The sequence below is a fragment of the Hypanus sabinus genome, chromosome 11 (assembly GCF_030144855.1).
Source record: "Hypanus sabinus isolate sHypSab1 chromosome 11, sHypSab1.hap1, whole genome shotgun sequence".
Taxonomy (NCBI): Eukaryota; Metazoa; Chordata; class Chondrichthyes; order Myliobatiformes; family Dasyatidae; genus Hypanus; species Hypanus sabinus.
In genome coordinates this window covers 68948438-68961542 of record NC_082716.1, presented here as the reverse complement: position 1 = coordinate 68961542, position 13105 = coordinate 68948438, and the positions used below count along the sequence as shown (strand labels likewise).

The 13105-nt window shown below is 37.6% G+C and overlaps 1 protein-coding gene across 1 annotated transcript in view; it reads right to left on the bottom strand.

Annotated features, from left to right (window-relative positions):
* The window catches only part of gpsm2 (G protein signaling modulator 2), a 76706-nt gene extending 70048 nt beyond the window's left edge, over nt 1-6658 (bottom strand). The window contains exon 1 of the mRNA XM_059984664.1: nt 6605-6658. The gene's annotated coding sequence lies outside the window, so the exon portion shown is untranslated. The remainder of the gene's footprint in view (nt 1-6604) is intronic.
* Between the last annotated feature and the right edge of the window lie 6447 nt (nt 6659-13105).

The following is a 13105-nucleotide window of genomic DNA, read 5'->3' as shown; positions in this document are numbered from 1 at the left end:
GACAAATCGCTTAGACCCGACACCTAAGAGTTTCTCTATTACTTTATCACTTATACAAGGGTTTTAAAGACAGCAGTGGTACAGACAGTCAACACTTGGGTTGATTTATTTTTTAACTTCCTAAATCAGAAGGCTGGAAAATAGTCAGCATGATTCCCTTGTTCATAAAGGAAGGCAAAGGGCAGGAGCCAGAGGCTAGTTAGCTATCAAGATGCCCGAGTCAATAGCCATTCAGCAAAGGAAAAAGTCTTCAGCCCGCCATTTCAATGCTGACTATCAAGTAACCATTTTTACAGCAATTTGCCTGCGGCCTTCTGGGCTGAATCACCACAGAATCAATAACTCTTCTAGATCGTTCTTATATTTGTAAGTCTCTGGCACTTCTTAGGCAGATTATAATCAGACTGTGAGAGGAAAAGAAATCTTTCTCAAATCTTCTCTAAACCTTACCTCAAAACAGGGGTGCCCAACCTGCAATTCATGGTTAATGGTAGGGGTACCTGGCATAAAAATTGCTGGGAACCCCTGCCTTAAAGCCATATCTTCTGATTTTATGTACCTTTGCCAGGGAGAAAGGCTATCTACTGTGTATGTGACCCTCATCACTTGTAGAGCTAAATTAGGCTAAAGAAATATTTCCCTCTGTGGTGTTAAGCATTAAGTAGAAAGTTAAAAAATACATATTACAAATCATTTAATATTCTGTTATTCTATGTCTGAATATATACATATATTACTGTTTACATTTAATCATTCCTGTATAACTACTATCTGAAGCCACTGTACTTTATGGATTCATTTTCTATCAAATATTGTAAATTTTGTTAATATTCTGTTCATATTTCTGGGCTCCAGTCTGGAAGATTATTTAAAACAAAAGGTTAAATGAGGCTTTTATAAAGTTACTCATTGTTTATTAATTGGAGCAGGTACTGATCTGCACATTCTTAAAATAAATGCAGTAAAGTAATTCAGTGCCACATCATTTAATTAAAAATAAATCGCTGAACTTTAATAACTTTTTAATTCAGGTCACACTTTGAATTTAATTAATGAAACTGAGAAATGCTTAGAAATTTTGCACATGCTTATTATTGTATCAGGCAAATATTAATTAATACATAATACATTACAAAAGTCCAGAACGAGTTGTGATTTTATGCTACATGATCCAGACAGACAGGCATACTTACTTTACTGATCCCGAGGGAAAATGGGTTTTTTTGCAGTCGCACCAACCAAGAATAGTGTAGAAATATAGCAATATCAAACCATGAATAGTTAAATAATAATAAGTAAATTATTCCAAGTGGAAATAAGTCCAGGACCAGCCTATTGGCTCAGGGTGTCTGACACTCCGAGGGAGGAGTTGTAAAGTTCGATGGCCACAGGCAGGAATTACTTCCTAAGACGCTCAGTGTTGCATCTCAGTGGAATGAGTGGCTGAATGTACTCCTGTGCCCAACCAGTACATTATGCAGTGGATGGGAGACATTGTCCAAGATGGCATGCAACTTGGACAGCATCCTCTTTTCAGACACCACCACCAGAGAGTCCAGTTCCACCCCCACAACGTCACTGGCTTTATGAATGAGTTTGTTTATTCTGTTGGTGTCTGCTACCCTCAGCCTGCTGCCCCAGCACACAACAGCAAATGTGACAGCACTGGCCACCATAGACTCGTAGAACATCCTCAACATCGTCTGGCAGATGTTGAAGGACCTCAGTCTCCTCAGGAAGTAGAGATGGCTCTGACCGTTCCTGTAGACAGCCTCAGTGTTCTTTGACCAGTCCAGTTTATTGTCAATTCATATCCCCAGGTATTTGTAATCCTCCACCATGTCCACACTGACCCCTTGGATGGAAACGGGTCACTGGTGCGTTAGCCCTCCTCAGGCTAATCCAGTCTAAAACCACACTCATATGTGCATATAAAAATGTTACTTTTGACAGTCAATTCATTTCAAAGAGCTCACTGCCAGGTTAGCCTGTGAGCTTTGAAATCTGTGGATGTTTGCTCTACCCCATTAATCTCCATGAAAATCCATCTTGCAGTGCAGGATTCCCACAAAGTTGGAAATGTGCACAATTATAGTCACCTTCAGAGTCACGTGTCAAGAAGGAGTGCCAGGAATTGTAGGTTACAGTTGCTCATTGTAATTATTATCAGAGATTATGGCAAGAAGTCATTCAGATTGAGAGTAGGCTTTTGAAAGAATCAAAACTTGGGGTGCAACAAGATGCAGAAGCCATATAGACTTGAGAGTCGTTGGCCCTCCCCAAGTAGACTACTGATCAGGCAGTCCTGGGTGGCACCAAATCGTCTACTTCGGTTGCAAGATGGGACTCCAATAAACTGAAGAAAGGAAGTCCAACCTGCTACAATAAAACTACTGAAAAATTACAAAGTAGCAACACAATGAGTGGAAAGTATAAAGGAAATGTAATTTTTGAAAGAGAAAAAAATCCATGCTGTAACTTGCTCAAGCTAATTAATTCACACAATCTTGTGAAACCCGGATATTTCACAAGCAGAAAGCTGAACTGTCATCAGATGAAGAATTGTCAGATAAGGAACAGATCACAGCCTTGAACAACATGGTAAAAGATTAAACCAATGCTCTGGAAAGGGTGGAAAATGATGTCACCACAGTTGGAAACAGCATTGAAAGAGACTAGACTGAATGGGAAGAGGGTGAAAGCTATGCTGCTTACTAAAAAGAATGCAATGAAGATGCACATCTTTGGAAGCCAAGCAGAAAATGTTTGCAGAGTGTTGTTTATTTCAAAATCTTCCACACAAATTAATGCTGAATTATCTTTAAAAAAGCCTTTAAAGGTATTGGAATTCCTAGCTCTCAAGTTAGCCTAGAAACTCAGGGTATTGTGTTTATTAAATTTGGAGAGCACTGATATTGAAGCAAAGTTACATGTATTCAAATGGAAGGGTTGTTCATTGTTGTCAATGTAGTGGATATTAGATTTAAAATGAATTGCACACAAAGCTGTAGTTGCATATGAAAATGTTCTGACACAGATACAACCCTTGAAAGTGGGTTTGAAGGACCAACAGAGATGACAAGACATAGCTAATATGGTAATACAGTTTGCATTGCAAGACACTCCATTCCAAGGAGAGACATATTGGTGCATTATTTGGCCATAATAAATTGATCTTAAGTGTGGGTGATTGGCAAGATCTGGAGGGAATTGATGGGAACGTGAGAAGAATAAGATAGATTTAGTGTTGAATTACTGGGAATGTGTGTTTGATGGCTGGTGCAGACCAATTGAAGTGAAGGGTCCATTTCCATTTTGCATCACTCTGACCTGGGTGCCTCTGCTCTAATTTTAGTCCAGTCAACAGCTACCATGGATTCTCAGTGTCAGTGATAAATGACTAAAGGAGAGCATAAAAGAATTTGGAAAGTTGAAAAGAAGAGGAACAACACTGGTCAGAAGAAAAAGTAGAAAAGCTCACAGAAACCACAAGACTGATTTAAAAACAAAATGGACCAAGATACAGAAAAAAAAAATTGGAAAAACAAGTCTGTACTCCAAAGCCTGGGTATGATAGTGGTTGATGACAAAGATTAATCCAAATGAGACATGGTGAATGAATGAACATACAGATTAGGAGCAGGAGCAGGCTACCCAGTCCCTCACATCTGCTCTGCCACTTAAGATAAAGGGTTACCCAATTGTGGTCTCAACCCATGCTAACCTTTCATTCTCTTTCTTATCAAATATTTATCTATCCCAGTCTATCCAATCTTTCTGTACAAGTTAATCTGTCTGAATGAGTCTAGGAAACCTTATATGATTTCAATTCATTAACAACCTTAAGGAAAGCAGTAATGTATTCCAGATATGATCCAAGGAGTACCCTAAATAACTAAAGTGAAACCTACATAATATAATATCAAATTTCCCTTGCAACAATGATCTTCTATTATTAGCCTTTTGTGGATAATGCAACAAGACACCTACGTACCTTTGTCAAACACTGCAGTCTCTCACCATTTACATACTTCAGTGTTTCATTTTAAAAAAGGTACAACTGTTTCCATTTGCCAGATCTTTGCATGTTCACTTGACTTGATAGCCTTTATATCCTGCACAGTTTATTATCCTATCTTTATATCAACAACAAATTTAGCTAATAAAGTTTAAAGAGGAAATAGAATCATTGAAACATGCAGCACAGAAACAGGCTCTTTGGCCAAGTCTGCATTGATCATTGAACACTGACATTTACCCTTTCTAAAAAAAACTCCCATATTCTCAGCTGCTTAAGGGCATAATGTCTAGTTCCTTGTATATGGTTCTAAAGGATATGCTCTACAGTCTTAGATCTAAGGGGTTGTTGTAAACAGTCACTGGCCAATGATGGACCATGACTGTCATTATTCATCAAAGTGTCTGTTCTGGAACTTCCGATTAAGAACCTTGGTCCATAAAGAGGCAGATTAAGGCCCATCAATCTAGTTCATAATCTGGGAAATGAATGACTAGGCCCCAAGCAGACAGTAGATCATGAGCCCTCTCAGTACTCTGTTGTCCCACAGCAGCAAGAGACGGACAGTTCCAGGGAAGGCAAGAGCCCAAGTTAGCTGCGTTCTGTGGGAAGGCTATGGATATGTACACAGCGAAGCCAGAAATGGAAAGGAAACAACTACTGCTTACAAATTAGAAAAAAAGAGGAAAGATCACGTGAAAACAAAGGAAGGAAGGCTTACATGGCACCAAAGTAGCAACTTTGAATTCATATTTTAGAAGGGAGACAAATATGTGGTATTGTTACTTTCATTGTAGCTGCTAGACATTAAATATTTGTGTTAAGATTTATGTAAATTGTGAACTGCACCAAGCATGTTCAAAGTGGAAGATAATTATGCTCCTGGAACAATGAGTAAATGCATATGAGAACTGCCTGATGAATTATTGAAGTTACTAATATCCTAATTTTTTTAAATGTAGAAGAGAATATTAAAATAGCTGGGTAAAGTTGCACTTGCTGAAGTTTATAATGGTGTATGCAAATCTCTAAAACATATATGAATTAAATAACCTTAATGTATGTAAAGACTTATCTGAATGGTATAAGTCAATGTGCAAGGATGTTGTCTGCTTCCATTCTCTCACTCGACGCCAGCGCATGGTAGCAGCAGCTTGTACCACTTACACTGCAGCAGCTAGCTCACCAGGCTCCTGGGGAAGCACCCTCCAAATCCAAGTCTGCCAGCAGGTTGCACGGGGCACAGCAAAAACAAAACACCACTAGTTGGAAGTTCCCCCAAGCGTCACGCCTCCCCGACTTGGAAATATATTGCCATTCCTTCATTGTCGCTGGGTTACAGTTGTGGAACAATTTATGGACTCATACCCCATGGACTTCAGTGGTTAACGGCAGCTCACCACCACCTACTCATGGGCAATTAAATGCTGGTTTAGCCTGTGAAGGCCAAATGCCTTGAATAAAAAAAGAATGTAAAACAACGCATGTCAGTATGCCTTTCAGATCTATTATTGCCGAATCTATTATTGATGAACCGTTCGCTTTCTCACTCCTGCTCAGTATGAGAATAGTTGAGAATAAGGACTTCTTTTAAATCTCGATCGGGTCTGAACAGCAGTGTTCTCGCCACTTTATCGGGGAAAAGTGGACTAACCCTGTACTGTACATAAAAAGAAAATAATAATTCTGAAAGCCTACTTAACCACATGCCCTGGAGTAAATCTAAAAATGTCAATACGCATAAAATCATTCAAATTTGCAATTACTAATTAACAAAGTTGCCGTATAGCCGTCTCTCATCATTTACATCCAATTTTGAGTAGGATCTTCAAGCACTTTTTCCGCTGTTAAATGGTTGGAAATAACCTGTACTCATAAGCAAACAAGAGAAGATCTGCAGACGCCTGAAATTCAAGCAGCACACACACACAAATGCTGCAGGAACTCAGCAGGCCAGGCAGCATCTCTTGGGGTGGAAAACAAGTACAGTCGGGGTTCCGGGGCGAGAACCTTCGCCGAAGGGTCTGCTGAACCTGTTGAGTTCCTCCAGCATTTTGTGTGGGGTACTCACAAGCAGTCCATTTAGCTGCCCGGGCTAACCCTACACAGCTTCCAAACTTCTGAATACCAGTTAAATTACTGCAAGTAACTTGGGAACACCGTGACAACTTCTGACGTTTGCAAAAAGGAAACATCTGCAGAATCTGAGCCTCCTTGGCGGCGCGCAATTCTAAATGCGGTAATAAATATATAATTTCAAAATAACTTTAAAATAAAGTGCTACAAATATAGTCAAGCAAAATAAGATTGATAGCAAACTTAGCTTTTGTAGATAATTGGTCAAATTTATGGAGATATGTTGGAAAACTAGAGACCTCGCTCTTCCCGGTTTACTCGTCCCGTTCCAGGTTTGATGCAGCGCGGGTGAAGTAGAGATGTGTCACCTGCAGGTGCCCAAGGTTAAGGCGAGACAAAAACTGGGGCAAACACTTAGGAATAGGAAATAACAAATAAACCGTCTTATCCTGCATTATAATAAAGACGGCGAGACAATTAATTCCGCGATATGCGCCGGAACATCCAAACCTTGTGCACGGGAGTCTTGACCATCTTCTGCCATAATGGCCGGCAGCTTCCTCGTCTCCATAACAACTGCGACCGGCCCCCCGGCCCTTCGTCACAGGGCCCGATTCAAATTTGATCCAATGGCAGCGCGCGTTTGCCTAATTTATGCAACCGCCGTTGGTGCGGACTTTGAAAGGTTGGGTGAGTTTAGCGCAGAACCGAACACACTTCCGCAGACCGGGAGGCAGCGCCGTGCGATCACTCGCTGAGGAGGCCGAGGGAGAAGTGTCCACCCCTCACTTAGGAAAGAAGAAGACAGACTTTGGGGGAATAACAATGAGCAGGCGAGATATTCTGCAGATGCTGGACAAGGACTGCAATTAGCCAATTGAAATTAGGTAACGGAGCACGTTGCTCTTTAACTCTTCAAAGCCGTCGATGTCCTGTTAGTGTGTTTCCACTTCACTTTCTATCATCTAGATGTGCAACACAGTTCTTCCAAAGGGGAAAAACAGAGTTTTTGAACTTCTTCCTATCCAGTATGACCACGTCGGCTCCCCTTTACTAAAGAAACCCTGCTTCGGTGATTACGTCTGTCATTTAGTTTGCAAGGACCATTCAGAGCTCCATATTGCCTTTCAATTCATTTGTCAATCTCATTCAAACATTGACTTGCCTGCGATCTCTTGCAAAAAGAGGAACAGCATTTCATCGTCCATCTATGTACTTTGCAGCCTTCTGGATATGATATTGAACTCCCTTTATTTGTACCACAACTAGCCATCTCTGCTGTAAGTTAATCAATTGTGACATTGTCTCAGTTTCTCATTGTCCACTGGAGTAACCAGAAATGTTGGCAAGTCCTCCAGCCCTGCATTTCATACTGTGTTGTGTTCCTTTTCCTATTCTCAACCTCAAATTGCCATCCTCTCATAGTTTTTTTTTCCTACATTTCCCCTCTGTCCTCCTGCCCTATTAACGGACCAACTGAACAATTCTCAACCTATTAGATAAACCATCAGGAAGGAGGCCTTGGAGCTCACACCACCAAGTTCAGGAACTGTTATTATCCCTCAACCATCAGTGGATAACATCACTCAACCCAGCACAGAACTGATTCCACAACTAATGGATTCACTTTCAAGGACCCTTCAACTCACATTCTCAATGTTTGTTGCATATTTATTATTTTGTTTTTTTTCTCTCTTGTTTGCACAGTTGTGTCTTTCTGTCATTGTTTATGTGCAATTTTTCATTGATTCTACTGTCTCTTTGTACTTCGAATGCCCAGAAGAAAATGAATTACAGGGCAGTGTATGGTGACGTGTATGTACTTTTTAAATAAATTTGCTTTGAACTTTGATGTTGCATTTGACTTGTATATGCTCCCACATGACTTTTTTCTGACTTAACTAATTTGTTTTTCCGCATTTCATTTGAAACATTAATTCAGTTTTATACCCCCTCATGCCCTTTGATCTGCTCAAATGCAAATGTCGTCTTAGCTTTGTCTTGAATGAATTGTAATCCATGATTCCAGAAACACCAGCCTTTATTAATGTATCTATCTTGATACTACTGCAAGAGCTTTGTATGTTTTAATAAAACCACCAGTCATTCCTCTATTCGTTATGATTAACCCAGTGGCAATTTCTGAGTTTGCAATAACAAACAAAAGAATGCCATTAGAGCTACAACCAGATTACTGTAGCAAAGGAGACAATTCACTGAAGGAACCTGATCCATCACTTCGTTTTGAATCCTGAAAGCAAGTAACAGAAGTCTTTATTTGATATCACAGTAAAATATTTAAAAGACTCAGTAACTTGAGCTATAACTAATCGTCTAGAATGGCTTAATACCACATTATTTATTTATTTTTCAAAAGATTGCAGACAGCTGACATAGAATTTTAAATGTAGAAGGTTCCATAATTATATGCTGCTTTTAATCTATTTTATGCTCCTGTTGGTTTAATATGCATTTACTGGTAGAAAGTTTAAATGGAAGCAATTTTAAAGTAAAAAGTTTCTGTAAAATGGATTAGATATAAACTGTATTGAACTGACTTTTATTTATATCCTTCATATACATGAAGAGTAAACATCTTCACGTTACATTTCCATCTAAATGTGCAATTTATAGTAATTTATAATAGTGTGTACAACAGAGTAGTCAATATAACATAGAAATACAGTTGTATCAGCATGAGTTAATCAGTCTGATGGCCTGGTGGAAGAAGCTGTCCCGGAGCCTGTTGGTCCTGGCTTTTATGCTGCGGTACCGTTTCCTGGATGGTAGCAGCTGGAGCAGTTTGTGGTTGGGGTGACTCGGGTCCCCAGTGATCCTTCAGGCCATTTTTACACACCCGTCTTTGTAAATATTCTTGCAATAGAGCTTAGAACAACCTTATGAAAATCCCTCCAGGTAAAGCCCTCCCCACCATTGAGCACATCTACGTGAAGCGTTGTCACAGCAAACAGCATCCATCATCCGGGATCCCCAGCACCCAGGTCGTGCTCTCTTCTCGCTACCCCCATCAGGAAGAAGGTACATGAGCCTCAGGACTTGCACAACCAGGTTCAGGGACCTTTATTGGGCCCATTCAACTTTCATTTAACTTCACTTACCCTATCACTGAAACGTTCCCACAACCTATGGACTCGCTTTGAAGGATTCTTCAACTTGTGTTCTTGATTTTTATTGCTTATTTATTTTTATTATTTCTCTTTTTATATTTGCATTTTGTCGTCTTTTACATGTCTGCCCTGTTGGTGTGGTCTTTCATTAATTCTATTATGGTTATTGAATTCATTGAGTATGCCTGCAAGTAAATGAATCTCAGAGTTGTGTATAGTATTATATACTTACTTTACTTTTAACTTTAGATTTCTGTTTTGCACGGTGAATAAATATTCAAATAAAAGGCTTGTGTTTAGTTCAACTCTGTTTTACAAACCAGACAAGTTTTCATTCAGCTGTGCAATCCTATATATTTATGTGCATTGTGTTTGACTTAATATGATCACCAGAAGTATACTTTATCAATCTGCCTTCATAGAATTTCAAAGTTCAAAGTAGATTTATTATGCAAGTACATATAATATTACCGTGTAATCCCCTGAGGTTTGTTTTCTTGCAGTATAAAAAGAAATACTGTATAATAGAATTTTATGAAATACTATATGGAAACAGATCAAGATTGACAAACAACCAGCACGTAAAAGCAGCCAAACTCTGCAAACATCACCCTTTTAAAAACAGGCGGGTATCAAACAGTATGAAATTAGATGGAATGGAATTATCCACGGAACAGGTTTGCATCGGTACAATAAACTTAAAAGATACAAATTTCTGCTAAACTCCTAGTTGCAGGTATCCTCTGGGTACAGATGCTCGAGCATTTCAACTCATAGTCACTTCAGTAGTGATGGCAGTGGGTCTGAAACTGGGAAATTAGTGCTGTAAAGTTTATTGCCACAATGCATACTATTTTGATATCATCTATGCAAATTTCTTAAAGTTAAGCTGTTTAAATATAACACTAAATTGTAGTTTCATGGAAGTAAGGTTTTATGCAGAAAGTATGCAATATGTATTGTTCTGAAGTAGATTTGATAGATATGCTGGACAGCTAATAAATGTAGCATTACATGATTTAATTACTTGCAATACAATTTAGCACAACACATATTAATATGATAATTTAAAAATTAAATTCTACTTTTTAATTTGGTGTATGGTATATAGTGTCTGACTGATTATTTGGCAATTTGGATATTTAAAGTGCATTCTGTATTTAAATGTGTCCTTCATGTGATGCTCCTTCTTTTCCTCTATAGTTTATTAAAGTTCTAAAATACTGTAATTATTTTGGATTTCAATGATTGCATATATACAGATTGGAAAATCACGAACAATACCTAGTATTATAAATTCTGTTAATACAGGAAAATGGAATATTTTGAAGCAGATGTAAATCTTCATACCACAGAAGAATTGGATATAGAAAATAATGAAGGCCTTTTAGAAAAAATGGATGATTATCATTTTGCCAGCTATGTGGAGAACTACTGTAGTAATTTGCAAAAATCACATGGCAGCACAGAAGATGGATGGATCAAACATGGAACTAAGGATTCTTTAGTATGGGAGAAATCCTTTGAACATGAAATACTTCTAGATGTGGATGATGATGTCAACTTGAATTTTAATGATATATGTAATTCCTATACCATCTGCCTTTCTCAGTCATCATCAGAAGATGCTAGTGTGAACATTACAGCAGGTTTGTAAATGTAACATTTATCTTTCTCTGATGTTTTCTCTTTCTAATGTTCTGATAGGTAAGAAAAAATTGAAACTTTATAAATCCTTTCAGCAATGTCACCAAATGAATGATGAGTATCTCTGTTATTCTCTCATTATGATATTCAATCAATTATACAAATTTTAATTGACATGTAATATTAACCAATGTGTATCATACTAAAAATCAGTGTTTTTAGTGAGTTTTACATTGTGTACATCACCTATCCAACACTGCAACTGCTTTTTTGGCTACCGTGTAAAATCAGAAGTGACACGGTGACAACAACCAAACAGTCAACCATCCAAAGGAAATCTACTTCAGCTAGATCTTTTATTCTTACTTCTCCCCTTTCAGATGTCTGAACTTAAAATATTAGACTTCAATAGGTTAGCAAGACTAGTGTGATAATTTCTCTTAATTTGTAATTGTACATGATATCAAGTTCTAAGTTCCTAATACTAATTCTAACACTAATCTTGGTGGCTATAAGTCCATTCATAAAGAATTTGGAAAAAATTTGATAGCTTATTGTTTTAATTAAATTTAATGCTTCTGCAATTCAATTTTCTCCTCTTAGTTTTAGTTGTACTCAAGGTGCAATTTTATGGATGGATCTGTGCCTTTGTGCTGCAACCTATATATCTTGTGACTAGTGGGGGGATTGAATGAATTGGTATTAAGCAAGGTTAAAGGAGAAGAAAGGCAGAGTTTAAGATGGCTGAAGGGATAGTGGGTCTGTGGTGATATGAAGGAAGTGTAGAAATAGACAAGCTTCAAACAAAAATGATTTCATAGAACGTTGATGCACTAGAACATAAAACATTATAATACAGCACAATACAAATTCTTCAACCAACTATGTCTATACCAGCTATAACACTAATATAAATTATTCCCAATTGCCTGTACCTAATCCATATCCCTCTGTTCCCTGCTTCTTCATGTCCAAGTGTCTCTTAAATGTTTCTATTGTATATTCTTCGACCATCTTTCTTGGCACCTAACACTCTGTATTATTTTGTTTTAATTGCCTCATAAATCTTCTTTAAGCTTTCCATCTCTGAACTTGAAGTGATGACCCCTAGTATTTGATTTATTTTCCACCCTGGGAGAAGACTATATACCTTGTCCATGCTCTTCATAATTTTAACCATTCATCTACATTTTTGTAAACATCATTTGTGTATAATCACAAATGACAAAGGTCATAACACTGATCCCTCTTGTCACAGACCTCCAGTCAGAATAACACCCATTCACCACTGCCCTCTCTTCTATGACCAAGCTAATATTGAATACTCGACCAAGTCACCTTGGATCCCATGTGCCTTAAATCTTTTGAATTAGCTTATAGTGAGGTATATTAACAATTGCTGTATAAAGTCCATCTATACATCATTTACTAACCTACCCTTATCCATCATTGTCTTCACCTCCTCAAAAAAAACTAGAATGGTTTGGGTAGATAAAAACAGAGAGAACAATCTTGAGGGGCTACATCGTCTAGTCCTACTACTTTTTAATGTTCTGTCATGGAAAATGCTACTAAGGAATCAAAATAATAATATGTACAACAGATTTGTTTTGAATTGAATGTAATAATTAGCTCACTGTAGTACAAGAATCATTCAAATCTATATAACTTGAAGAATAAAACTATGTTGGAAAATATTATTTTCTCACATTTGAGTTATAGGAAAACACTTTGTAGATTTTATCCAATTAAAATAATGCATCATTTAATTAACTTGATAAGCTTTTAATAAAGAATTGCTTGATGTGTGATGAATTAATGGAGACTGATTTTGACTAACATTACGTTTAAAGACTACTGAAAATAAACTATTTCCATTTTTGATGGTGTTTTTTCTGTTTCTACAATAGATGACATATGCAAAATTGAAAATAAATATGATAGTGATGAAGAAGAAAGAATTAACACTGAAGAAATTAACTATGAACATAACCAAGGCATTCTCGGTTGTAACTGTTCTGACATGCATGATGAAACAAAACATAATTTGGAAGGCTTTCAGCGTCATAACACAGCTGACAGTACTAGTGATGAAGAACAAGAAGAGTTGCCTTATGATGGTAACTTAAAGAATGTTAGCCATCATCAAAAAGGTGAGAAGATTTATTTACCTGGTAATGTACCACCATTATCCAGAGTCCTGGGGAACCTATCAGGTCTTGGGCCTGTTAGTGGA